We start from the raw sequence: 25,466 nt of genomic DNA on the forward strand, positions 1-25,466 counted from the left end.
GAGTAACAGAAATAAACATACCAAGTGCAAATTCTGTTTCTGTTGCATGCGTTGGCGCCATTGCAAGGTGTGGTTGCAATTCAGACGGCAACTTGCTTTGGTGTCCGAATAAAATGTGGTTGTCATCCATTCTTGGCCACAGGTTCCCTCAGATGACTTGTGGTCATCAGGTGCTGCTGGAATCAGCAACTTCTAGGAACCAGAAACTGAGGCTGCCATGAAAGGAAGCCACTTCTGGGAGCGGTATTTAAAGATGTGTTAGACAGCTTCTAGAAATGGTCACCACAGGCCAGAGTCCCTGATTGCAAATAAATATTTTTAACGTGAAACACGTCACTCATGGAGAGTCCCTCCTTAGACATTTGAGAGGGCCAGCGTCATGAATACAGAGCATTTATTTACAAAGGATGTTTTAAGTCATTTTATTAGTTACTATGTCTGTTATAACCAGGAAAGAACAGCCAGCCGTCCTGGGATGTCGGTACTGGGCCGTCCACTACATCCACTAGGTTGACTTAATAGCAGCTGAGTAACTCAAATTTGTGCCTAGGCAATATAACAAATATATAGGTCAGGGACCTTCTGGGTGGCTTGGGAATGACTGTGGGTCAGTTGCACAAATGCAACTATAATAGACTTGTTGTCAAGCTAAGGGTTTTGAGGAGCATAGGGTCACTACACCTATAGACATTTTGTTTCCCTTCTTTGAAAGGAAGAAAGGCCGGGCGTGGTGGCCCACACCTGTGATCCCAACAGTTTGGGAGGCTGAGGCAGACGGATGGCTTGAGCCCAGGTGTTTGAGACCAGCCTGGGCAACATGGCAAACCCCAACTCTACAAAAAATACAAAAATTAGCCAGACGTGGTGGCGCATGAAAAACTACTTGGAGGGCTAAGGCAAGAGGAACGCTTGAACCTGGGTGGTAGAGTCTGGAGTAAGCCATGTTCGTGACACTGCACTTCAGCCTGGGTGACAAAGCAAGACCCTATCTCAAAAAATTTAAAAAAAAAAAAAAAAGGGGGGAAGAAATATCAGATATCACCTTATCAGAATGTTCTAGAATTGCCTAATTTTTTTTCCTCCTAATCTTTGATTTGAATGACTTTTTTTAGGTCTCAAAGCATTTCACAGCTATTGTCTTCCTTTTTAAGGGCAGGAGAGGAGACCCTGGGTAAGGAAAGTGGCTGGGACATGAAAAGCCTTTTTGCTCAAAATCACATAATTATTCATCAGGTGAAAGTGGAATTAGAAACCAGGATTCCTACTGCCTAGTAAAATTTCTATTTTACGTCCTGCTGCCTCTGTTACTTGGTTCTAATTTTCCTCATACTTCTCCCTAGAAAGGTCAACCTGTCACAGATACACGTCTGAAATTCCACCATTAGAGCTTCATCTGTTTTGCTTAAGGGATGAATGTGAATTAAATTGCAACTCCTCCTAGAAGGAAGGTATCTTTAACTCAGGGATCAGCCAACCTTTTCTGCAAAGGACCAGATAATATTTTAGGTTTTGCAGACCATACGGTCTGTCACAAGTATGCAACCTGCCCTTGTAGCACAAAAGCAGCCATAAACCATGCAAGTGAACAAAACATTATTTATGGACACTGACATTTGAGTGTCATATGATCTCCACATATCACAAAATATTCTCCTACTGAGTTTTTTTCAACCGTTTAAAAATGGAAAAATCATTGTTCATAGGCTGTACACAAACAGGCAGTGGGGCACATTGGTGCAAAGCCTGTGTGGTTTACTAGTCCTTGCTCTAAGGTGTCCTTGGTGATTGGCTGTGCTTTGTGGGTAAAAGTTCTATTGAAAAGATTGGGTGAGAAAACTGAGTGAACAGGAAGCCACCGAGCACCCTAAGCAGGAGGTGGGGAATGCAGACAGGTCGCCACCATCTGCAGTGTGGCCACTGCTGTCTTGAAGCTGTACCTTGAGCTCGTCTACAAGGCAGCAGCTGCCCACTGGACCGCCTGTGCAGCCACTGCATTTGGGGCACCCACTGGAGCCATTCAGACCCACTATCCACCTAAGGGTAAGCCAGATGTTCCTACACGCTGCAACTCAGCTGCTCCAATGTTCAGCTCCTTTCCTCCAACTCCCCCATCTGTCTGTTAGGATCCTTGCCTCGCCATAAAGAGGCTGAAAAGGTCATTGTTCCATGTTGCTGTTAAATGCGAGAGACTTTGTTTCTATTTTAAAATATAAAAACCATTCGAGGAGGAGGTGGTTGCTATAGACTGCCACATGGTAGACACTGGGCATAAGGTGCTATCATCTTGAAAGCACTTGCTCTTACTATCTCATTTGGTTCTCCTGGGCAGAGTAAATAAGAAGATGCAATTATCACCATCTTACACATGGAGAAACTAAGGCTCAGAAGTTAAAGTGACTTTCCCGAGGCAGGGCAGAGGAGGAGGGTCTGCATCCAGGTCTGACTCCAAAGCCCTGACTTCTAAAGCCTGCAGTGTACTGGGATGACTCCAGGGGAGCAGGTGTGCAGAGAGTAGTAGCTCCTGTAGAGCCCAGCCTCCTCCCACCCTCCCACCCGGATGAAGAGCTGGCTGAGCACTCATGGCCCAAAAAGGCGGTTGGCTACTTAACTCCCTGCAGCCTCAGACTCCCCCAGATCTCACTGTGGGCCCTTCAGCCTGGCAGTTCCTCCGTGGTCTTCTGCCACTTTGCCTGGGATGGAAAAGGGCTTCCATCCACTGGCAGTGCCCACTGCCTTCCCCATTCTCTCCTGCCCAGCAGCTGAGTCTCCAGGGAGGTCTGCCAGAGCCTCAAGGCCCTACTGGGTGAATAACCCTCCCAGAAAAGCTTTTGTTCTTAGCTATTTATTAGCTTATTGTCTGACATGCAGTCAGCACTCCGTATAAATTTGTTGCGTGGATAAATGAATTAACCTTCAGGTGCCCCAGAAATCCCACCATAAGATTCCCTGAGCTTAGCTCAGTGGCATAACCCACAGGGTTTTTTAGAATTTAGTCCAATTGGGCCAGGCGCAGCGGCTCACGCCTGTAATCCCAGCACTTTGGGAGGCCGAGGCGGGCAGATCACGAGGTCAGGAGATCCAGACCATCCTGGCCAACACAGTGAAACCCCGTCTCTACTAAAAATACAAAAAAATCAGCCGGGCATGGTGGCGGGTGCCTGTAATCCCAGCTACTCGGGAGGCTGAGGCAGGAGAATGGCATGAACCCGGGAAGCAGAGCTTGCAGTGAACCAAGATCGCACCACTGCACTCCAGCCTGGGCGACAGAGTGAGACTCCGTCTCAAAAAAAAAAAGAATTTAGTCTAATTGGATGAGCCTATTGTAAGGACACAAGGGAACATCCACTGGGCCTTGCTCTTCACACACATTCACTTCATCCTCATGGCCATCTGCAGTCAGCACCCTCATCACCCTATTTTACAGAGCAAGGGACTGGGGCTCTGTAACATTGAGGAACTTGCTCAAGGTCACCCAGGTGGCCAGGGATGGGGTGAGGATTGGACCCTCTGAGGCCTGTTGTCTCCACACAGTTCTCACCAGCCTTTTATAGGCACTAACTCATGCAGGTAAAGGAGGCTCTAGAATTACCTCAAAGGCAAATGGGTGCATGAGCCGTGCTGAAAAAGGAGGGAGCTCAGAAGCTCCCGCATGCCAGCCCTAGCCAGTAGCACCAGGCACAGACAGGCTACACTGGAACTTTGTGGAGCTGCATAGAGCTTGCTCCCTTCTCCCTGCAGGATGCGTGCTGGAGGCTGGAATTCCAGTGCCAACACGGGCAGGTCCAGAAACCTGGTATCACAACAGGCCTTTCTGCAGAGGTGAGCAGCCTGAATGTGCATGGATGTGACTTGGCCCAATCTGAAGGACACTGACTCTCTCCCAGCCTGTGCTGTGCAGGAAATCCTGCCATAAAGCCACATGCCTTGGTGTGTCACTGCTTCTGGTTTTCAGGAATCCCTTATAAAAATGCATATTTAAAAAATAAAGAGGCCAGGTGTGGTGGCTCACACCTGTAATCCCAGCATTTTGGGAAGCCAAGGCAGGGGGATCACTTGAGGTAAGGAGTTCGAGACCAGCCTGGCCAACATGGTGAAACCCCATCTCTACTAAAAATACAAAAATTAGCCAGGCATGGTGGCGCACTCCTGTAATCCAAGCTACTCGGGAGGCTGAGGCGGAAGAATCATTTGAACCCAGAAGGTGGAGGTTGCAGTGAGCCAAGATCGCACCACTGCACTCCAGCCTGAGCAACAGAGCAAGACTCCATCTCAAAAAAATAAAGAAAGAAAAAGAGATATGTGAGGTGAAAGAAGTCCTGGGGCGGAGGCGGACGGAAAAGGTCCTGATATCTAATTTACAACTTTGCCCTACCAGGCATGTGGCCTGCACCAGGCCTTCCTCACACCCCCCAGGATGTGGACTCAGCCTCCTGGGACCTGCCCCATAGGGGATGATGGCAGCATGCGGGGCCATAGGAACAGGGTGGGCTGCACCCCGCATAGCTCACGGCTTCCTTCTCATAGGTCTCCTCAGTGCTTTCTCACTGGCCACAGCTTCCTCCTTCTTCCTTTCCGCAGCAGCCTCCCACTCCCCAGCTTCTGCTACCAGTTCCTCCATGCTTACACGCCCACGACCTGTGCTGAGCCCAGCAGACAAGAGCCTTCAGCTACCAAGACCCACCCTTCTTAGAAGGCAGGAAGAGAATTAGAAATAATAAGGTCTTTTTCTTGAGATTTTAGGTCAAAAGCTAGCTAGCGGCTGCATAGGGAATCCAGCTCAGCTCTCTCTGACATCAGAGCCTGAGGCTTCCAAGCCTGTGCCCTCGGCAGTGAGGCTGGTAGGTGGGATCACAAACCCCTCCTCCTCCCCGTCCCTGCCCTCTACATCCCTGCTCGCCGCTCGCTAACACTGCTTCTAGTTTCTAGAGGCAGTTGCAAAGCCAAGTTTAAGGCTAAGGAGTCCAAAGGAGTCCAGCGCTGAGGGTGAATTTCAGGCATGTGGCAGGCTGTGGGGAGAGATCATCAGTCTTCAGGTGACAGGCTTGTCTCCACCTGTGAGCAAGGTTGACAAAGGCAGAGGTGGCCTCACTGCCTTCAGCTTGTCTTCATTCAGGCTGTGGTCATTTCTATAGACCAGTGGTACCCAGACCATCGGCATCATCGTCACCTAGGAACTTGTTAGAAATACAAATTTCTAACAGCAGAACTGTGGACAGTTTGCCTGGCCTGTTAGGTCCTCCGGCCTGGACTCACGCCACCATCATGTCCCACTACCTGCACACTCCTCCAAAACACGTCTCTGTCCATCAGGAACGTGGCCAATGACACCAGGTCTGCAGATAGGATAAATTTGGTCATGATGGTCCTACAGGATATGTTTATGTTCCACTTGATTTCCACACCCGCCATCCAAGAGGATTTGCTTATGTTCAGTTTGAAGATGTTTGTGATGCTGAAGATGCTTTGCATAATTTGGACAGGAAATAGATTTGTGGACATCAAGTTGAAATACAGTTTACACAGGGGGATCAGAAGACACCAAATCAGATGAAATCCAAGGAACAGAGGAATGTGTACAGCTCTTCACGCCATGATGGTTATGACAGATACAGAAGTTCTAGAAGCCAAAGTTATGAAAGGAGATCCAGAAGTCAGTCTTTTGATTACAATTATTGAAGATCGTACAGTCCTAGAAATCAACTGACTGGAAAACCACAGAGTAGCAGAAATCATTCCAACAATGGTGGATTCAAACACCAAAATCCTTCTTTTTCAAGATCTACATCTCATTCAAGGCAGCCCAAGGAAGAAGTGAAGGCTAAATCACATTCTAGGTCTGCATCTCACACCAAAACTAGAGGCACCTCTAAAACAGATTCCATGCTGGGTGCAGTGACTCACACCTTTAATCCCAGCAGTTTGGGAAGCTGAGGCTGGAGGATCACTTGAGCTCAGGAGTTTGAGACCAGCCTGGGCAATATGGCAAAACGCCATCTCTACAAAAAAAAAAAAAAAAAAAAAAAATTAGCCAGGCATGGTGGTGCACGCCTGTAGTCCCAGCTACTTGGGAGGCTGAGGCAGGAGAATGGCATGAACCTGGGAGGTGGAGCTTGCAGTGAGCCAAGATCGCAGCACTGCACTCCAGCCTGGGAGACAGAGCGAGACTCCATCTCAAAAAAAAAAAAAAAAAAAAAAAAAAGAGTCCAGTTTGTTTAATGTTATAGGTAACCACCAATTTGTGGTGTCTCTGTATATTTTTGTAAAGATTCTTTTTTTGCGTGTTTGAAGTTTGTGGCAAAAAGATGTTGGTTGACCATAATTTGCAACATTTTCTTTTTTTTTTTTTAAAGACCGGCTGTCTTGCTTTGTCACCCAGGCTGGAGTGCAGTGATGCAATCAAAGGTCATTGCAACCTCTAATTCTTGGGCTCAAGTGATCCTCCCACCACCACATCTCAAGTAGTTTGACTACAGGTGCACGCCACCATTCTTGGCTCATTTTAAAATTTTTTGTAGAGATGGGGTCTCGCCATGTTGCCCAGGCTGGTCTCAAAATCCTGGGCTCAAGCAAATCACCCGCTATGGCTTTCCAAAGTGTTGGGATTGCAGGTGTGAGCCACTGTGCCGGGCCTCACATTGTCTTATTAAAAATAAACTTTCATATTCATATTTGGTAGAACTGTTAACTTAGAAATGTAGCTTGCTAATAAGATAGAATGATAAAAAAGTGAAGTTGTAACCACAGTAAAGCACTACTGCTCAGACACATTTAGGTTCAGGCTGGGCCTGGATGTCTTGACAAGATGTCTAGGCCTGTGATAATCATTTGTTTATCATACAATGGGGAATAGTTCTTTTGTTAACCCCGCTGTTTTAGGGAATGATGCCAACTGGATTATGTAGTATTTTCAGTGAGATTGAGTTTTGACTGAAACGTGGAGTCTTCACTAGTTCTTTTGGTTTCTATGAAGATTTGGACATAGAAAACATGAGAAAAACTTACCTTAAAATTTGAGCAGGTCAGTGATGGCAGAAATAATTTTAAAGGGAAAAGAATGTCCCTAAGCAATTATTCTAAGATTTAAGGAGCATTGTTGACCACAGTATTTCTTTGTTTTCATACTGCTGTTAGAAGCAAGTAAATTGTTTCAAAGTAGGTTTTGCACGTGCATATGTAAAAGTACTGAATTTTAGGCCAGGTGCGGTGGCTCACAGCTGTAATCCCAGCACTTTGGGAGGCCAAGGCAGGCGGATCACCTGAGGTCAGGAGTTCAAGACCAGCCTGGCCAACATGGTGAAACCCTGTCTGTACTAAAAATACAAAAATTAGCCAGACATGGTGGCACGTGCCTGTAATCCCAGCTACTTGGGAGACTGAGGCAGGAGAATTACTTGAACTCGGAAGGTGGAGACTGCAGTGAGCCGAGATCACACCATTGCACTCCAGCCTGGGTGACAGAGTGAGACTTCATCTCAAAAAAGTAAAAAATAAAAGTACTAAATTTTGATGCTTGCAGTACATGGCATGTGCGTTTGTATACAAATTGGCCTACCTCTTTATGAGGGAGGCTTGGTCTTCATGCCTCAGTTTATTTAATGTGAGCTAAGATGAAAGACAGCACTTCATTCTAGATGATTCTCTGGTTCCATGAAATTCAAAGTAATTTTGGAAAAAGAATTAGTCAACTTTCAGCAAGTCACATCTGTGAGTTTTTGGTTATCAATGTAATGCCTGACTAAAAATGGAGTAATACCCTTCATTTATTATACCCTTCATTCAATATATCATTTATAATTTAAAGCATTTCTCTGAAAGATTGTTTTGGGGGCAAAAGTGACTTGACATGTCCAATCTCGTTTCAGAATAAAAAGCTAGCAACTTTTAAAATCTGACATGCTTGCTTACATATTTAAGTATGAATTATCTTAAGGAAACAATTCCTTTTAAAGGATTACTTTTTTCAATTTTGGTTTTAGTGATCTAGGTTTTGCCTGTAAAGAACAAAAATATGGCTTTTAAATATTGTTCGTGGAATGTGTTTATAAAGGATTGACTCTAGAACCTTTGTATATTTGATAGTGTTTCTAACTTTCATTTCTTTACCATTTGCAGTTAATGTCCAAGTTTTGCTATGCATCATTTATGTGCACATTTCTATAATTTTTTAAGATTTTCCAGGATGTCTGGTTAAACAACAAAAAGTCTATTTAAAACTGTAGCAATAGTTTGAACTTGTAGCAAAGAGGAAAATTGTGGGGTTAAACTTCTTATTTTCTTTCTTATAGAAGCTTCTAAAAAGGTACTTTTATGTATTCTTTTTAGGAAATATTGTGTACAGCTTTTAAAACATCAATGTTTGGATCAAAACAAGACCCAGCTTATTTTCTGCTTGCTGTAAAATAAGCAAATGTGCTATAATGAAAACAAAATGAAGGAAATAATGGTTAACTGGAAAGAAAGAAAACAAAAAAAAAAAGAAAGGCAAATTCTCTGTTCCATTCCAGGCCCAATGGATCAGAAACTCTGAGGGTGGGCCTGAGAACCACTGGGCTGGATCAGGGGTCCTTGAGTTTTCGTATTGCCTGCCCTGACCACAGGACAAAAAGTTGTTCATGTACCCAAACATTCTGATTATTTAATTTTATAAATTACTTCTGCATACTTCTGTGTGACACTGCACTATCATGCTATTATTTTTTTAACATCCAAAAAAGAAGAGTAAAAAGGATGAGATAAAGGTGAAATTAACAATATTTTAAATGTCTTATTACCCTCTCTTGGCACAATACGCACTTCAGACAACATCCAACCAGAATGATTATGGATGTAAAGCCATATTTAAAATAGTCTTCTGGATGATTGCAATTTCAGCCAACTCTTCAAGGTCTGAGAAAAGTGCTGCTGTTTTCATAACGTGGCTGGGGGCAGAGGAGGGAGGGTCAGCTCTGCCATGTGGGGGCTGCGTGGTATGATTTCCATATTAGTGTTATCTTCAGTCCAAGATTTCTTTTCAACATTGTTTTAAAGTCACTTATCCTTTTTGGGAGCCTTAGTTGACTTAAAAATAGATAATAGAATATCCAAATTCCCTTTGGTGGGCACTATGTAAGTTGCAATTTGATGAAATCCCCGCTCTTCCTCCCACAAAGTACTCCCCCCACACAGCCGTCTAAGGCACGTGAGTCCCTCAACGTTCAAAATTACTAACACTGCACAGCCTTTTCTTTCATGTTGGAAGCAAAACATTAATCTAAGTAGATGCACTATTATTTTTCTTTCCTTAAGCCCTCTGGAATGTGTGTACCCCACTTTGGAGACCCCTGCTCCAGACTGAACACATCACCCCTCTACTTCCCTTGAAAGCCTTGTGGAGTCCCTCAAGAGATTTCATCAATCCAGAGCCTCAGCCAACAGCTGCACAGTTTGCCTAAGGAAGGCTCAGTCCAGGGGGCTCGCAGGAGACCACATATCCCCCTTTCCTCCATGACCAGTCCACCCTGAATTTCTGTTACCACTCAAGAGTGTGGAGTCTCACCCACAGCCAGCATGGCAGGGGCAGCTGCTAGACAGCCCCAGGCAGGCGGCACTCGGCCCTGACCCCACATGCCGGGCCCTGTCCAGCGGCTACCACAGGCAGTGGGCCAAGGGGCTTTCCCTGTGGGCAGCCTGAGCTGGCGGGCGAAGACTGGAGGAATACGAGGTAGGGGCAGCTGCGACACCAGCTTCTTGTGGCATTTCTGAAATCTCATTTCCTGCCATAATTCTGAAGCAGGTGTTTCTGTTTTTTAGAGCGTCTTCAGTTGCTATTCTGGTCGTGTGAGTCGCTAGTTTTTTCCAAAGACTGAACTGCTATTTTTTCCTCTGGTGGAGGCATGGTGAGCAGCTGGTCCCCCCACCAGGATCAGTTGGGTAGCAGGCCCCCCTCGGCCAGCCCCAGCCTGGGGGCATGGGGACCCTTCACAGACTGAGTTGAGAAGCCACAGGGGAGCAGGGAGCACCGTCCGCTGAGCGGCCACCCAGCACTTTGTGTTTCAGTTCGCACTGAGCATGTCATGTGCACCTGCCCTGCCCAGGAGAAGCAAAACAAAAACAAGCCAAGCCCCCAGCGCCTGCTTGGGGGACCTCAGCCCCACAGGGCATTGGGAGTGGCTGGAGTCAAACCCAGGCCTAGGGAGAGGCAGGTAAAGAGCTTCTTAAGTGAAATACCAGGGTCTCAAATCCAAGAATTTTAGATCTGGAGTTTCTAAACACCCTGAGACTCACACCAGACACATTCAATAGGTCTCCTCTACAAGACTTTCAGTTTTCATTTGAATTAAAGTCTTAAAAATTAATGTAAACACATCTGACATCAGATGACAGATCATCTCACAACTAAGTACGTCTAGAGATCTCGGAGCCAAATAGTAGTAATTTAATAGGACGGAGCAGAGGATTTCATTTGTAAATGCCACAATAGTGTTCTGTATGAGTGAAATGTTGCAATTTTTCCAATAGAGGCAAGATTTGGAAGAGCCCCATCATCACACCACACAGCCGGGGTATCACTGAGCGCGGATTCATGGTGTTTGAGTTCAGAAAAACAACATAGCAAGTAACATTAATGCGCTAACAAGTTCGGGTGGTTTTTCAGGGACTTTTGGTGTTTTCTTTGTACACTGATTTTGGTTTTAGAATTACTTAAGAGCCATTAAAATACACAGAATTTAAATAATTTTATGGCTGAGCACGGTGGCTCACGCCTGTAATCCCAGCACTTTGGGAGGCCGAGGCGAGCAGATCACGAGGTCAGGAAATCAAGACCATCCTTGCTAATACAGTGAAACACCGTCTCTACTAAAAATACAAAAAATTAGCCAGGCATTGGGGCGCATGCATGTAATCCCAGCTACTGGGGAGGCTGAGGCAGGAGAATGGCGTGAACCCGGGAGGCGCAGTTTGTGGTGAGCCGAGATCGCGCCACTGCACTCCAGCCTGGGCGACAAAGCAAGACTCCTTCTCAAAACATAAAAATAAAAAATTATGTTCATACTTATTTAAGTAATATGATAAACAAAATCATTTCAGTCATCCCTAGGGAATCATACTATTTCTGGTTTCCTTTGTGTAACAGAGGTTTGTACCTGACTCAGATGTAAAAACCATTACTCTCATGTTTGAATCAGATAGCTAGAATTATCTACAACAAAGGCTCATGCTGGAAGAATTAAAGCGAGGTCTTTTAGGGCTTAGGACTAGCAAAGAGAGGGGGCCCTAGGGAAGCCTGTTGTCCCTTGCGTGTTTACTGGGAGCTGAGGTTAAGCAGACGCGGAAGAGGTAAAAAAAAAAAAAAAAAAAAAAAAAAAGAGGCGAGGCTAACATCTAGGGAAGAAACAGCAAGCCTGTCTGCGGGGGCCGCCAGAGGGCATGTTCACTACCAGCAATACACACACGCGCGCACACACCCACCCACACACGCGCACACAGCCCCAGAGGCCACAGGAGACAGGTGAGGCCATCGCCCTGGGAGTGACAAAGTGGCTCCTCACCTGCTCCACTGCCTTCGGGGCACGGGAGTGTATGACACTTCAAGCGCTCACTGGCTTTTCCTCGCCAGTGGATTGGGGGTCCCAGTGATTAGGTCTGGGCTGTCATGGTCAGGAGGGCCACAGCTTTCTGCAGGTTGTTCCTCAGACATCTCAGAAACCACAGTGACCACAGGAGCAAAACAAGAAGCGCAGCTGCTGTGCAAGAGGTTTACAGCCAGAAGTGGCCAAATTTATGCCAGCCAATAAAGAAGCCCATTAATGCGGCAAGGCTCTAGTCCTGCCACCCGCGGTGTGGGGACACGACAAAGGAGCAAGTCCAATCAATAGTCCTCCGGGTCCCTCCAGCAGTTGAGTCAGGAAGTCAGGTGCCAGGTCCTCTCGGGACAGAAACTCCAGAGATCTGGGTTTTCTGCCCTCTGAGACTGGACCTGCGAGAATCTTCTTATTTGGAGGGAGGTGGTTGGTAAAGAAAGACAAAATAAGGCTGGAAACAAACCCAGACACACTTAGAAACAAACAGAGCAAATGAAGCACTGGGGAGAGTCACTTTCTGAAAGCCAGACACCTCAGGACCACGTGGGTGGGGTATTTCCAGGGAGGACAGAAACTTTCACCATCACCTTCCTGTCAACTGAGTGTCTGACCCCACCCCAAGTGTACTTGTGTGCTAGGACCGCCGTAATAAAATACCACACTGGGCAGTGTCAACAACAGACATTCATTTTCTCACAGTTCTAGAGGCTGGAAGTCCAAGATGGAGGTGTTGCAGGGCTGCTTTCTCCTGCTGCTCCTCTCCTCGGCTTGCAGCTGGCTGCCTTCTACAGTGCCTTCACATGGTGCCCACCTTCTGCAGTCCCCGTCTTCTGCAGTGCCTGTCTTCTGCAGTGCCTGCCTTCTCCAATGCCTGCCTTCAGCAGTGCTCACCTGCAGTGCCTTCACATGGGCTTTGCTCTGTGCCCGTGCATACGTGGCATCTCCTCCTCCTCTTATTGTAAGGACACTGTGCCACCATAGGAGGGGGGCCAGAACTTTATGACCTCACTTAACCTTAATCACCTCTTTAAAGGTCTGATTTCCAGGCCAGGCAGGGTGGCTTACACCTGTAATACCAGCACTTTGGGAGGCAGAGATGGGTTGATCAACTGAGGTCAGGGGTTTGGGACCAGCCTGGCCAACATGGCAAAACCCCGTCTCTACTAAAAATACAAAAATTAGCTAGCCGTGGTGGCAGGCGCCTGTAATCCCAGCTACTCGGGAGGCTGAGGCAGGAGAATCGCTTGAACTTGGGAGGCGAAGGTTGCAGTGAGCCTAGAGCACACCACTGCATGCTAGCCTCGGCGACACAGTGAGACTCTGTCTCAAAATAAATAAATAAATAAATGTCCGATTTCCAAATACAGTTACATGCTGAGGTATTGAGGGTTAGGATTTCAATATAGGAATTTTGGGGGGAGACAATTCAGTCCATAACACCGATAAAATGGCATTGTGCAAGGTGTGGAGGTCCTAGGCTAGGGCTCTGTCCTTACTGAGCCCCTACCTACAGTGGCAGCTTCATTCACCTTCATGAGAAGATGAAGCCGTAGCTCCAGGAGTGGCCCATCTCTCACCCTTCCTCAGCCCCTGGCAAGGATGAGGTAACACCGACCTTTGGCCCAGACTCCTGTCTTTGAACTACAGGGCATTGAACCCGCACCGAGCGCTCACTGGATCTATCTTGGTGAAGGTGGAGCAGAGACTATTTTCTAGGTAGACCTCCACGGCACTGGGCCCTGGGCACAGATCCAAAATCTCAGCACAGCATGGGCTGCCTCAGGTGCCCTTTTGGATGAAGAGATGCCATTACTGAGACAGCTAAGCAATACATACAGCTCCCAGGCCTGGCTAGAACACACCTCTGACTCCAGATGCAATATCACATGCTGGGCCATCGGTCACCTCTCTCAGACACTGAAGATTCTGAGGAGCTATGGGACTTAGACTGCTTTGCTAGCAGCTATACTCTATGCCTGCTCAATGGGTCTTCATCAAGTATAGTTAATAGTATTGAGCTTCTACTTCCACTAATGTCAGAATAGGTAAACCAGAACAATTGTCCCACCAAGAACAACTAGAAAAGCTGGACTACTATGAAAATTATTGAAGGCATCAAAGAGCCTAGATGAGAGTGAAAAATTACTGAGCCAAGATCTCTGGAGAGCAGAAACTCAAGCAGATAAGGCAGGTTTCTGGGGCCTAGATGCATTTACTGATTGTACAGACAGCTGATAAGACTGAGCATGGCTTTTGGAAGCTTCATAGGCTGCTGGGCGAGGGTGTGCGACAACAATAGCATATAAATCAGAAGTGGAGCGAATGGAATTAATGTCTTTCTAAGGCACTCATATTGTCTGAGAAGAGGTAAATGTACTACTTCCGTCTGGAATTTGATAACTCCAGTATGTTGCAATATCTGTTTGACCACCAAAGATCTTATTTTTAAAAATACGTAACTACTGTCTGGGCACGGTGGCACATGCCTGTAATCTCAGCACTTTGGGAGGCCAAGGCGGGTGGATCACCTGAGGTCAGGAGTTAAAGACCAGGCTGACCAACGTGGAAAAACCCCGTCTCTTCTAAAATTACAAAATTAGACAGGCATGGTGGCGCATGCCTGTAATCCCAGCTACTCGGGAGGCTGAGGCAGGAGAATCGCTTGAACCCGGGAGGTGGAGGTGGCAGTGAGCCAAGATTGTGCCATTGCACTCCAGCCTGAGCAACAAGAGTGAAACTCCATCTCAAAAAAAAAAAAAAAAAAAAGTAACTATCAAGTTAAGAGATGAGAAAATTGAATAATTTTTTAAAAGACATCAAAGAAAAGGGAACATAGACTAATTGGGGCAAAGAGAGAGTAAATAATAACATTTACACCCAAGTGAATCAGTAATTACATTAAATATAAATGGGCTAAATGCTCTAATTAAAATATAAAAATTGTCTGGCTTAATTAAAAAAAACAAAACCCAATTATAAGGTGCTTGCAGAAAGCATGCTTAAGAAACACAGAATGGTAAAATTAAAGTGTGAAAAAAGATACAGCAATCAAAAACCTAAAGAAAGTTGGGGTAGCAATATTAATATCAGAAAAACTAGATTTAAAAGCAAGAAACATTACTAGAGGTAAAGAGATCTTTTATAATAATAATAGCTTTAATTTACCAGAAAGATCTAGCAAATCTATATTTGCATATAACAAATTCGCATATAATAAATCTATATTTGTATATAACAGCATTGACTCAAAAATGTAGAAAGCAACTAGAACTAAAAGAAAAAATAGACAAATCCAAAATTATAGTTAGGAAACCATAATGCATTTTTTTTCCCAAAACTTTGAGGAAAACAAACAAAAAATCTGAAAGGAATCTAAAGGGCACACCATAACTGGAGAAACTGACCCCAAATAGCCAATACCAAGACACATTATAGTAAAATATTAGACTTTAGAAAAAAAAGGAGAAAAATCTTTTGGATACATAGGCAAAAACACTAAGTGACTTACAGGGGAAAGAAAACGTGCTTGTCAAGAAACATTTTGATAGCAACATTTTATGTCAGAAGAAAATGAGTAAGATATTTAAGATACTCAAGGAAAGAAGATAAAGGCCAAGATTTTTTGTTTATCTAGCCAAATTAACTTTTTATTTGTTTGTTTGGGATGCAGTCTCGCTCTGTCGCCCAGGCTGGAGTGCAGTGGCACAATCTCAGCTCACTGCAACCTCCACCTCCCGGGTTCAAGCAATTGTCCTGCCTCAGCCTTTCGAGTAGCTGGGATTACAGGCGACTGCCACCACGCCCGGCTAATTTTTTATATTTTTAGTAGACATGGGGTTTTGCCATGTTGGACAGGCTGGTCTCAAACTCCTGACCTCAGGTGATCCACCCGCCTCGGCCTCCCAAAGTGCTGGGATTACAAGCGTGAGCCACCGCACCCGGCCAATTTTTTGTATTTTTAGTAGAGACAGGGTTTCACCATGTTAGCCAGGCTGGTCTCAAACTCCTGACCTCAAGTAATCCGCCTGCCTCAGCCTCCCGAAGTGTTGGGATTACAAGTGTGAGCCACCACACCCGGCCCAAATTAACTTTTAATATGAATATTGCAGAAGAATTACATGCAAAACATTAAAAAGCTCAGGGGATATTAATTCTATAGCCTTTTCTTAGGAAACTGCTAAGGAATGGCATTTTGATGTGTGTGTGTGTGTGTGTGTGTGTAAAACTGAGACTGCATGAAGGATACAAAAGAAAAAGTACACGTATGATACTACCTGTATGCTCCCTAGAAGATCAAGAGCAAGAGCAGGGCGAAGTAGAATGGGGTGAGAATACACACACAAAATAATCTTTCCAACTGTTTTCAGTAACCAAATTTGGATAGCAGTGTATCATTTTCCACTAAAAGAAACTACTGCTTCAGGGAAAAATGTCTGGGACAAAAATTGTACAAGACGAGACTGAAGCATCTCGTTTTACCAGATGGAAAAGAAGCTTTCAGAAACACAGGAGCCAACTAGCACTCCAACTGCCCAAATATGGGACAATTTGAACATCCAGGGTAATTACTGTAATGGATGAAACACATCAAATGTGTTTAAATCCATTGGTTCATATAACACACAACCAAAAAAATACAAATTGGTTACCCTTGGAGGAGTGCTGAGAAACCAACTCTTTATTTGGAAAACTGGAAGGGAAAGGGAAATAATTATTTATCTTGCCTTTTCTATTGAATTGTACAATTGGGAATTAAATAGTAGATGAGGTAAATTTTCTCTTTCTAGAAGTATTCTAGCAAATGAATGAAGGAGGAATGATAGAACTATAATATCACTATTTTGCAACCTTGAATGAATTAATGCACCCAGACATTGAACACCAATACCTTCTAAATCTCATAAAGAGGGAATTCCAGACATTTGGTGCCTCCTTATAGAAAAAAACAAAAAACAAGCAACTATTCATGAAGACTTGTCAAAAAACAACAGCAAAACCAACCTAATTCTGATTAGTCCTCTGGCATCAATTACCAATCTACAAGAAATACAGAGGATAGAGGAATATGTTAAATTATGCCACGGAAATGTAATCAGCAAAATTCAGAATATGGCCGGGTGTGGTGGCTCACGCCTATAATCCTAGCACCCTTGAAGACTGAGACAGGCAGACGGCTTCAGCCCGGGATTTCAAGACCAGCCTGGGCAACATGGTGAAGCCCTGTCTCCAAAAAAAATACAAAAATTAGCTGGGCATGGTGGTGCGCCTGTAGTCCCAGCTACTCAGGAGGTGAAGGGGGATCACCTGAGCCCAGGAGGTTGAGGCTGCAGTAAGCCAAGATTGTGCCATGGCATTCCAGCCTGAGTGACAGAGCCTGTCTCAAAAAAAAAAAAAAAAAAAAAAAGAAAAAAGAAAAGTCCAGAATAAGAGAAACTCTACCAATGAACTGGTTTTTTAAAACAAATTATGAGAGAGACAGAAGAAGAGGAAAACTACAAATTAAGAAACATACAAAAACAGTTTTTAAAAAGTCAAAATTAAACTGTAGTGTTTAGGTATTTATACTTGGATGACAAAATTATGAAGACAAGAAGGTAATTACCATAAAAGTCAGAATAGCAGATATTTGGGTGGGGTAAGAGGATGGCTATGATTAGCAGAGGGCACTTGCTTGCAAGCTTCTATCTTCTTACATGAGTGGTGGTTGCAAAGATATTCACCTTATAAAAATTCATTAAGCAGTACATTGTTTTATGTGATTTTCTGAAGGTGTGTTATATTTAAAAATAAAAAGTTTTTTGAAAGTCAAAATTGTAAAAACATGATTCACAAATTTGACCTAATATATATAGAACACTGAACCCAACAACTACAGAACACACATTTGTTTTAAGGACACAGACAATTTACAAACATATATCAGGTTTGGGGCCATTAATTTGCAACAAATGCCAAAAAAAATGAAGTCACAGAATATATTCTTTAACCACTGTAGAAATGAAATTTTAATCAATTAAAAAATCCTATAAAATCTCCATTTGTTTGGAAATTCATAAACTTCTAAGTAACACTTGGATCAAAGACAGTATCAAAAAGTAACTTAGAACCAAATATTTATTTTCTTTCTTTTTTTTTTTTAACATGGAGTTTCTCTCTTGTTGCCCAGGCTGGAGTGCAATGGCACGATCTCGGCTCACTGCAACATCTGCCTCCCAGTTTCAAGCAATTCTCCTGCCTCAGTCTCCCGAGTAGCTGGGATTACAGGCATTCGCCACCACGCCCAGCTAATTTTGTATTTTTAGTAGAGACAGGGTTTCTCCATGTTGATCAGGCTGATCTCAAACTCCCGACCTCAGGTGATCCTCCTGTCTCGGCCTACCAAAGTGCTGGGATAACAGGAGTGAGCTACCATGCCCGGCCAGAACCAAATATTTCTGAACCAAGTAATAATATGTAATATAAATCTCTAAACCTGTGGCATGCATCCAACACTATGCCTAGAGAGACATATATACCTTTAATTGCACAACTGAAAAGGACAAATACTAAAAGTTGATGATCTAAGCACTCTTCTAAAAAAAACTTTTTTTTCAAAGAAGGCAAATTAACCCCCCAAAAAAGTAGAAGGTAAGAAATAGTAATGATAAGAACAAAACTAATAAAATACAAAACAAATAAAATAGAGAATTCAACAATGCTGAAAATTGGTTCTTTGTTCAAAACAAAAAATCAATGGCCAGGTGCAGTGGCTCACGCCTGTAATCCCAGCACTTTGGGAGGCCGAAGGAGGTGGATCACCTGAGGTTGGGAATTGGAGACTAGCCTGGCTAACATGGTGAAACCCCATCTCTACTAAAAATACAAAATTAGCTGGGTGTGGTGGCACGCACCTGTAATTCCAGCTACTCAGGAGGCTGAGGCAGGAGAATCACTTGAACCCAGGAGGCAGAGGCAGAGGTTGCAGTAAGCTGGGATCATGCCGCTGCACTCCAGCCTGGCTGACAGAATGAGACTCCATTTCAAAAAAACAAGAAGAAGAAAGAAAGAAATCAATCAATAAGCTGCTGACTAATTTGGAAAGGGTGAAATCCAACGTGAGGAATGAAATAGAAGCCACCACTGCAGATACCACACATATTCAAAAGATAATAACGGAGCTGGGCATGGTGGCTCATGCCTGTAATCCCAGCACTTTGGGAGGCCAAAGTGGGCGGATCACTTGAGGCCAGAAGTTCCAGACCAGCCTGGCCAACATGGTGAAACCTCATTTCTACTAAAAATACAAAAATTGGCCAGATGTGGTGGTGCACACCTGTAATCCCAGCTACTGGGGAGGCTGAGGCACAAGAATCACTTGAACCATGGAGGCAGAGGTTGCAGTGAGCCAAGATCCTGCCACTGCACTCCAGCCTGAGTGAGAGAGAGAGACTATCTCACAGAAAAAAGAAAAGACACTTTGGGAGGCCGAGGTAGGGGGATCAAAAGGTCAAGAGATCGAGACCATCCTGGCCAACATGGTGAAACCCCGTCTCTACTAAAAATACAAAAAATTAGCTGGGTGTGGTGGCTCGTGCCTGTAGTCCCAGCTAGGCAGGAGAATTGCTTGAACCTGGGAGGCGTAGGCTGCGGTGAGCCAAGATCACACCACTGCACTCCAGCTTGGCAAAAGAGCGAGACTCCATCTCAGAAAAAAAAAGAAAAAGAAAGAAAGAAAGGAAAAACGATGATAAGGGGATATTACGACAACTTTGGGCATTACATTGGAAAATTGATAATGAACAACTTCTTAACAAAAATACCCCTTAATCAAAACTGACACAAGAATAGAAAATCTAAATAGTCCATATATATCAAGGAGATTAAATTTGTTACTAAATCCTTCCCCACAAAGAACACTTCACTTCCAGAAAGCTTCAGTGGTAAGTTTTTACTTTTAGGGAAACCCTTACACTAATCTTACACAACTTTTCCAGAGAATAGAAAAAGAGGAATAATCCCAAACTTATTTTTTATTTTTATTTATTTATTGAGATGGAATCTCGCTCTGTCTCCCAGGCTGGAATGCAGTGAGCAGCATGCTCTCCTGAGTAGCTGGGATTACCAGCATTCACCACCACGCCCAGCTAATTTTGGTACTTTTAGTAGAGATGGGGTTTCGCCAAGTTGGCTAGCCTGTTCTCGAACTCCTGACCTCAGGTGATCCTCCTGCCTCAGCCTCCCAAAGTACTGGGATTACAGGCATTAGCCACCACATGAAACTTATTTTTTTAAAACATAGCCTTGATACCAAACCTGACAGCAAAATTACAGAAAGGGAAAATGTAAGCCCAGTGTCATTAATATCAATTTTTGAAATCCTTTAAAAAATTAGCAAACCAAATCCAATGATACATAATATAAAAAGGATAATGTATCATGGCTAAGTGGAATTTATTTCTAGACTGCAAGAGTGAAAGTTTTGGAAAATCAATCATTATAATTTACCACACTTTCATAATGAAAGTGAAAAATCATATTATCTCAATAAATGCAGAAAGGGCCAGTACAGCAAAGCTTTGAAATACAAGATCAGTATAAAAATCAGTTGCATCTCTAGGGTCCAGCAGTAGTTTGGAAATGAAATTTTAAAACAGCATCAAAAAAATTAAATACCTAGGAATAATTCTAACAAAAGATGTTCAAGACACATATGTTTAAAACTATAAAACATTACTGAAAAAAAGAAGATCTAACTAAATAAAGAATGATATCATGCTCAGAAATTGGAAGACTCAATACTGTAAAGATATAAATTCTTCCAAAACCAATCTACAGATTCAGTGCAAGCACAATCAAAGTTCCCTTTCTGTGGTAACAGGCAAGGTGATTTTTTTTTTTTTTGAATCGGTGTCTCGCTCTTGTAGCCCAGGCTGGAGTCCAGTGGTGCGATCTCGGCTCACTGCAACCTCTGCCTCCAGGGTTCAAGCGATTCTCCTGCCTCAGCCTCCCAAGTTGCTGGGATTACAGACTCCTATCACTATGCCTGGCTAATTTTTGTATTTGTAGTACAGATGGGGTTTCGCCATGTTGGCCAGGCTGGTCTCGAACTCCTGATCTCAGGCGATCTACCCATCTCTGCCTCCCAAAGTGTTGGGATTACAGGCGTGAGTCACCACACCAGGCCCAGAGAAGGTGATTTTAAAATTCGAAAGGAGGTTGGGTGCAGTGGCTCACACCTGTAATCCCAGCACTTTGGGAGGCTGAGGTGGGCGGATCACGAGGTCAGGAGATCGAGATCATCCTGGCTAACATGGTGAAACCCCGTCTCTACTAAAAATACAAAAAATTAGCCAGGTGTGGTGGCACGCACATGTAGCCTCAGCTACTTGGAAGGCTGAGGCAGGAGAATCGCTTGAACCCAGGAGGTGGAGGTTGCGGTGAGCCGAGATCGCACCACTGTACTCCAGCCTGGCCGACAGAGCGAGACTCCGTCCCATAAACAAAAACAAAACAAAACAAAAAATTCATAAGGAAATGCAAAAGGTCAAGAGTAGCTAACATCATCTTGAAGAAGATCTCCTCTGTCAGGAAGCAAGATTCATTAGAAAGCTAAAATAAGACATTATACTGTTATACTGTATAACAAACATAGACAGACCAATTGATATGGTTTGGCTCTGTGTTCCCACCCAAATCTCACGTCAAATTGTAATTCCCAATGTCGGGAAGGATCTGGTGGGAGGTGATTGGATCATGGGGACAGATTTCCCCCTTGCTGTTCTCGTGATAGTGAGTTCTCACGAGATCTGGCTGTTGAAAAGTGTGTGGCATATCCCCCTTTGCTCTCTCTTTCCTGCTCTACTATGGTAAGATGTGCTTGCCTCCCCTTCACCTTCTGCCATGATTTTTTCTGAGGCCTCCCCAACCATGCCTCCTGTACAGCCTGTGGAGCTGAGTCAATTAAACCTCTTTTCTTTGTAAACTACTCAGTCTCGGGTAGTTCTTTATAGCAATGTGAGAACAGACTCATACCCCAATGGGATAGAGATGGATCTATGGCACATGCACACTTATGGAAAAGGCAGTACTGCAGGGCACTGGGAAAAGCGTATTCATTTCTATTCAATAGCTCCATGGATATCCACATGAAAAAGGAAAAGAAATGTGACCCTACCACACAACATACACAAAAATCAATCTAGATGGTAGATCTAAAGATGAAAGGCAAAACAAGATTGCTTCCAGAAAATAATATAGGAAAATATCTTCGTGCTGTCAGGGTAGGGAAACTTAAACAGAACACAAAAAGTACTGAACATAAAGGAAATGATTGCTAAGTTTGAGTGCATTACATTTAGGAACTCCTGTTCATCAAAAGACACCACGAAGAGAATGAAAAGGCAAGCCGAGGAATTGGCGGTAATTGTTGCGGCACATATTAAAGGTCCCATCTCTAGGATGTAGAAAGCATTACCAAAAACTGACATCAAAAAACCCCAGGGCTCTGCACTCTGGGAACATCTATATTGGTGTCTGTGGCAAGGAGCTGCCATGTCGTCAGATCGCCCAAAAAAGCCAGGGAGCCACAGAACTGCCTAGATCCTGCTAGGGTGAGCACTGGGGAAGTCTTGGCCAGAAGGCATTCTCTAGGAATGGAGGATGCGAACACATAAATTCAACTACCCAGAAAAAATAAGCAGAACACTGGACAAGTGGATCTCACAGGGTGTACTCAGAAAACAATTGGATTATTTTATCATTTCCCCCTATAGTTTGCCCATTGAAACCTGCTCTGTGAAGATAGCTCTGATCGCACCCATGCATGAATTTCCAGCAGGTTCTGTACCTCTCCTGCTCACTCCCAATTTTAAAAAGTCCTGTAGCCATTGTTTAAAATTTTTCATTGTGGAAATTTTCACACATCACCAGAAAAAAGACAATGGTATGGTGGATTGCCATGTAACCAATCACAGCCATGTTGCTATATGAATTCCCACCTCACCCCAACACATTTTTTTTTCCGGATTTTTTTTTTTTTAATTGAGATGGAGTCTTGCTCTGTCACCAGGCTGGAGTGCAGTGGCGTGATCTCGGCTCACTGCAAACTCTGCCTCCCGGGTTCAAACGATTCCCCTGCTTCAGCCTCCTGAGTAGCTGGGACTACAGGCGCACGCCACCATGCCTGGCTAATTTTTGGTATTTTATTAGAGGCAGGGTTTTACCACGTTGGCCAGGATGGTCTTGATCTCCTGACCTCGTGATCCGCCCACCTCGGCCTCCCAAAGTGCCAGGATTACAGGCGTGAGCCACCAAGCCCAGCCTCTGGAATGTTTTAAAGCAAACCCTCTGATTAATTTTAGAAACACAAACTGCCTTAGCTCAGTAATGAGTAAATCCACACCAGCAGAATGATCCAGGACTCTCAAACTTCATTTTCAGCTAAAGCTTATTCTCCCACCCAGGGCCAGGCTGCTTCAGCCTGGGAGCCTGCCTTTCAGCAGGGCGCCTGGGTGGGTGTTGCCTGCATTCCCCGCCTCAAGTTTCTCTTCCTCGCCCTCACAGCTGCCTATGGCTACTTCAGGGTCAACAGCGGTCGGATAGTGGAGAGAGGTGGTGCTCCCACTGACCCTAACCGGCTAGAGGCAGTGTCAGCTACAAGTCCCAGAGCGGGCTCTTACTCTCTGCTCCCTGGGTCTTGCCTACTCAGAGCTGGCACCAGAGCTGACTGCTGGACTGGACAACAGTACATGCCCAGTAAGCTGAGCCTGGGGTTAAGGGGGGAGTCTGATCGCTGATGGTGGAAACAGATACTGGAGCCCCTCCTTACCTGCAGGGGATATGTTCCAAGCCCCCTAGTGGATGCTTGAAACCACAGGTAGTATGGAACCCTACCATTCTATAGGGTAGGGTTACTACCCTACTATCCTATAAGGTTTGTTTTTTCCTACACATACATACCTATGGTGAATGTTAATTTATAAATTAGCCACAGTAAGAGATTAACAATAACAATAATAAAACAGAACATTTATAACAATATGCCAATATCACTACTCTTGCACTTTTGGGGGCATTATTAAGTCAAAGAAGAGTTACTGGGACACAAGCACTGTGATTCTGTGACAGTGGATCTGATAACTGAGGCATCTCTAAGTGACTAACTTGGTGGGGAGTGTCTGCAGCATGGACATGCTGGAAAAAGGATGATTCACATCCCGGGCAGGACAGAGCAGGACAGCACAGCATTTCATCATGCTCATCACGCTACTCAGAACAGCCACGATTTAAAACTTACGAATTGTTTATTAGCAGAATTTCCATTTGGTGTTTTTGGACCGAGGCTGACCTTGGGTAACTGAAACTGTGCGTGGATAAAGGGGACTACTGTACTATCTGATTGCTAGGCTGGACAGCAGTGTGTGCCAGGTAAGCTGAGCATGCTGTGGTCGTTTTTCACTATGAAGATTTTTTTTTTTTTTTTTTGAGACAGAGTCTTGCTTTATCACCCAGGCTGGAGTGCAGTGGCATGATCTCAGCTCACTACAACCTCTGCCTCCCGGGTTCAAGTGACTCTTATGCCTCAGCTCCCAAGTAGCCAGGACTACAGGCGTGCACCACCATGCCAGGCTAATTTTTGTATTTCTAGTAGAGATGGGGTCTTAAACTCCTGACCTCAAATGATCCACCTTGGCCTCCCAAAGTGTTGGGATTACAGGCGTGAGCCACCACATGGGGCCGATGAAGACATTTTCTCAGTGGAAAGAAAAATGTGGCTGAGGGGAAGGTAAGGAGAATATGAACTGTTTGCCTACTTCGGGAGATGCAGGATTCTCTTCCTGCTTAGGTAATCTAGCGAGTCTCTTGGGAATGTGGCAATTGCTGGCACTTCTTGCCTTGGAACTGCACTTTCTGATTTGGTAGCCACTAGCCACAGGTGGCCATGGAGCGCCTGAAATGTGCTGTGAGTGTAAGACACACACTGGAGTTCCAAAACTTGGGGTGAAAAAGTAATGTAAGATATCTCATTAATATGTTTATATTGATCACATATTGAACTGATATGTTTATATGTTGCATTAAATAAAATGCATTATTAACATTAACTTTACCTATTTATTTTTAATTTTTTTTAATTTTTAATATTTTTTTGAGACAGGGTCTCTCTCTGTCACCCAGGCTGGCGTACAGTGGCGTGATCTAACTCACTGCCACCTCTGCCTGCCAGCTTCAAGCAATCCTCCCACCTCAGCCTCCTGAGTAGCTGGGACTACAGGCACCCACCACCACACCCAGCTAATTTTTAATTTTTTTAATGTGACTACTAGAGAATTAAAATTACCTCTGCAGTGCACTCTTAGAGACTCAGCTAAAACCATGAGTGAAGTTGTTACCTTTAGAAAAACTCCTTCCCCACCCCCCAAACTTGGTCTTGGAGCCAGTGAAGGTTTGAGCTGGATGAGTGTCTAGTTGGACCCCTTCACGTTACAGATGATAGGACTGAGGACTAGAGAGGAATGACCTGCCCAGCTTGCAGCCAACCATGTGCCACTACAGAGCACTTAAGCTATGTCAAGCTGTTGCTGAAAAACAGTGGAAAAGGTGGGTGACAAACTTGCAGAAAATCCTTAGTACATTTATATTTCAAAATGAAATCTTTCAGTGTCTCCCACAGAATGACAGCTGCGGGGCGGGAGGGCTGGTCTGCGGACCTTTGCCACGGCCTGTGGAAACAGCAGGCCGAGTGCCAGCCGGCACGTGGCTCCAAAGAGGTCTGGGTCTGAGGTCAGTGAATTGGCAGCCTGAGGCTGAAATCTGGCCCTCAGACCTGTTTTGATTGGCCCAAAGTGTTTGAAACTTTTTGAATCATTTGCCAGCATTTAAACATTGAGAAATTTAAAAAAATAAATAAATAAATACAGGTTTCTG

The 25,466-nt window shown here is 44.4% G+C and overlaps 1 long non-coding RNA gene and 1 pseudogene across 1 annotated transcript; both read left to right on the top strand.

The window, feature by feature from the left end:
* The first annotated feature begins 5,262 nt into the window (after positions 1-5,262).
* Positions 5,263-7,014, top strand: LOC100581271 (annotated as a pseudogene).
* Positions 7,015-7,735: 721 nt separating this feature from the next.
* LOC115834724 lies at positions 7,736-20,804 on the top strand. The gene is made up of 3 exons (XR_004029597.1): positions 7,736-7,746; positions 13,024-13,031; positions 20,733-20,804. It is a non-coding gene; the product is annotated as an uncharacterized LOC115834724 (long non-coding RNA).
* Positions 20,805-25,466: the final 4,662 nt, after the last annotated feature.

This window comes from Nomascus leucogenys, chromosome 4, assembly GCF_006542625.1.
Source record: "Nomascus leucogenys isolate Asia chromosome 4, Asia_NLE_v1, whole genome shotgun sequence".
In the NCBI taxonomy this organism is placed as follows: Eukaryota; Metazoa; Chordata; class Mammalia; order Primates; family Hylobatidae; genus Nomascus; species Nomascus leucogenys.